Here is a 3,926-nt window from a genome sequence, read left to right as displayed (position 1 = left end):
CTTGGCCCTAGCCAAGACTGTCTCGGCCCTGACTGAGACACTCGCCTTGTTTTGAGTCTAACTTTCTCGTACGATCTCGGAATAAAGTGATCCAAGGTGCATTAGAAAGCTTGAGAAGAGACCTACAACCTTTCATTAGTGAGACACCCATGAGATAAGCAAGACACGAGTGACGCTTCATCATTTGCGGTCAAAATGTTACTCCCGGTCAAGTTGTTTCATCATCATTTGACCGTCTCGTTGACTTGCACACCTGGTCAACTTGCTTCATGCATTTGTTAATGTCAGATAATTCTCCTTGACTTAGATAATAATCTTCATCATATTTTCTCTACCTCGAGTTGTATGTGGTAACCTATAGGTAATTTTTGACGCCTACACCCATCCATGGTGATTTTCAGATCTATAAAAATACAACCCCAATCAGCTTAAAATAGTGCCTTTGGGCACTTAAAATTTATTCACTACCAAAGACACGATTTTTATAACCACTCATTGTCTTATCGATGAGCTTTAGTCGATGGCGACGAAGCTTTGTTAGCGGCTATCAATGGCGGTTGATGTGGTATGCTTCACTTCTTAGATGAAATTAATTGTTGTTAGCCTATTGGTCTTCTAGAGTGAATTTTGTTTGGGTAGGAATCATGATTCAATTTGGGCAACCTTTGCCTGGGGGAGATTCGTCAATCTGATTTGAGCGACCTTCGCTTGAGTGTGATATTCGCCAGTCTGATTTAAGCGACCTCTGCTTAAGCTATGTTCGCTAGCCTGATTTAAGTGACCTTCAGTGGAATGAGGTTTGCCAATAACTATCTTTCATCTTTCCCTTTGAGGGGGACGAAAAGTGACACCTTTCATCACGACCTTCGAGTCGAGAAGTCGGTATGTTTGGATCGAGTCGATATGTAGTCGGTAGAACATCTTCTACTTTATTTTCGTATCTTTTTGTGTTGTTTGCCTATCAAAGGAGCATGTCAACCATAACAACCACTTTAGGCATGATGCGAGTCATGACTCTGAAGTAAGACATGCTTTTGACGGGCACATCCCCCTTTTTCTAGAGGGAAGCAACCAATAACAGATTGAGACAATCTAGTTGGGAGGCTATTGAACTTTGATGGAGATGATCACAGATGCTAAGTTCTCCATTTTCAAAGAGGATACATTAGGGAAGCCCCACTTTTTGTTTGGGGACTAGTAATCCTAATGGCAGCTCCATATTTAATTGGTAGAAGAAGCATCAGTATTATGCCCAAGGAGATTGACACTACTATTTAATGGTGATAGAATGTTAAGTGTCCTTTACGTACTTATAGCATTTTGCTGTGTCTCGCCTAATGCGCTTCAACCTCACTAATAAAAAGGATAGTGTAAAAGTGGGCTCTTTGAAGTACAGTTGTGGCTTCCGTCAAGAAGGACTCTATGGGATCAACATTATAAGTTAGCGTCTAGGTTTTGTTCATGAGGACTCCCTTGTTAACGAAGTTCCTCTAGCCCCAAACATATTTAGGAACAAACTTGCAAAGACCGACGCACATTATCTTGATAGAGATACTAGATTCCCTGATTAGATAAGATCAACGGATACCCAATGGTGGGCCCATCTAGTGGATTACACTCTCATCACTTTTGAGGGGAGTTTGAGAAGACTTGGGCTCTATTCTGCAGTGAGAGCCTTAAAATACATCACAGAGATTGGTGCGTCGATGTTGTACGACATTTTAGAGATATATAATATTAACAACAACACCTTCTTCACTCCGGCGGGTGAAATTTAGATCACCTTATATCGATAGGAGACCGTCCATATGAAGAGTTCTTCTCAACCAATGCAGAGTTGAACGCTTATAAAGAGACCACCCAAGTTGGAGAGGTGTTTCGGGAGTCAGTCTGCTACTTCCTCGTCTGCCAAAGGATCATTACGAATGCCGAACACGATTTTACTATTACTCGTATTCCTTGGGCTAAGTGTATGTTGCCCAATGTTAGTAAGAAGAGGAATGTTGATTCGATCCGTCTAGTGACAGACATTAAAGTTGGAACCCGGATTTTCAATAAGGGTCAAGTACTTCATACTGCCGAATTAGACGAATGTGGGATCCATGCGGGAGACAAATATGAGAGTTTCCACCATCAATTAAAGGAGCCAATATCTAAGTTAGCTTTGTAGGATTCATTTCGATTTAGTTGAAAGGCTGCGCTGTGCCTTCCTGGCCGAAAGATTGCATTTACATCAAAGTGTTATTCCTTACTGTGCTACTCACTATTGGGTATAACTTGGCCTTTCTTCCAGCAACGGCCAGTTGCATATATCAGGGGCTAAGAGAATTGGCCACCAGATACTTAAATCAAGAGGATAATGGTCCAAAAGATCGGGTCTCAAGCTCTAGAGTAGAGTTACTGTACACAAAGCTAGTAATATGGTACACTTTGAACTGCTCTTCATTGATGTCAGCTGTTGCTCCAAGTGGAGATGGCGTCTTGTTACATTAGATGTATAAGCGCCTGAAGTGGACTGTCAAGTACATTGTGGGGATTCGTCAGATTCTTTTGAACAAAGATCACTATCGCCTCTATTATTATTTTCCAGAGATTGATGGTACCAACCCTAGAGATAAATTTAAAGATGGTGCAGGTACTAAAGGATTTATTTGCTTATCTAGTGGGTGCTTCAACCGGTTGACCCTTTAATTAGCTCATCAACATTAGAGTTGGCCATCTCGTTGCTAGACTGAATGGAACTGAGTATTATATTGAGCTGTACTTGCCTTGCTGATTTGCTCGTCAGTTCGGATATGGCTAGTTTTTCGTCAGAAATTCAAATCTAGGATTGTTACACATAGGGAGTTTGGTGGATGGTGCTTGTACTTGGTATCATTTCACTGCTATGGCTACAGGGACTAGATTCACACTCCCCATCACGTACCTAACTGTTACATGACGTTAGGGTTTGCAAGTGAAAGTATCCTAGAAGGGGGGGGGGTGAATAAGGTAATTGCTAATCTAATCCAATTTTGATGCCAAATTAAAACTAATAACGAATAATCCTAGTAATGATGATATATACAAGAATATAAGCAATGATATTCAATGAAATAATGGGTGATAAATTATGAGGCAATATGCGATATAAAAATATGCACAAGAAAAGTACGTCAAAGCCAAACACAAACAAACGATATGATCACGGAGTTCGGTCTAACACTCGACCTACGTCTCCGCTCCTTACCTCGAGGAGATTCTCCACTATTACAAAATAACTACACAATCGGTTTTCAAAGCTCATCGAAAACTTTTTACAATACACGTTGTCAATCCCATAAGATACTCCTCTAAGTATTGGCCTACCCGTGTCACCTTCCTTAAGTGTTTGGAATTACTACCTCTTCCTAGGCTTTTACAACCAAGTCACTCCTGTTGGAATTGACCCCAGTCTCTCACCAACCACTCCTCTAAGTGTCCTTGTGTATTACAACATGATTCGACAATTAGTACAAATAAAGATTTGTTCTCTAACAAGGATGAGAACGAAATATAAGCTCACTTAATGAATTACTCACAACCCAAATATACAATTTGTGATATACTAAAGCTCAAGTGGTTGTGTGTGTAAACAATGAGAAAAAATGAATTCAAACTCAAGTAAATCTAGCTTGTATATATATACGAATCAAAATGAAGATAAAGCTAGAGAATGAGTTTAGAAAACTTCTCCAAAGAAAACAAAGAGATGAAGATGAAGATTTGAGGTTGAACGCCTCAAAACCGAAATTAAGATCTTCTCTTTGTAAAACTTTCTTCACACATACAAAACACACTTTGATCTTTGAAAATGTGAAACAAACTACCCAAAACTATCTTGTAAAACTCTTATTAAAAACTAAGGCTTGAGGGGTATTTATAGCCCTAAAACAAAGCTTAACAAA

Source organism: Asparagus officinalis, chromosome 6, assembly GCF_001876935.1.
Source record: "Asparagus officinalis chromosome 6, Aspof.V1, whole genome shotgun sequence".
Taxonomy (NCBI): Eukaryota; Viridiplantae; Streptophyta; class Magnoliopsida; order Asparagales; family Asparagaceae; genus Asparagus; species Asparagus officinalis.
This window is presented reverse-complemented; position numbering follows the sequence as displayed.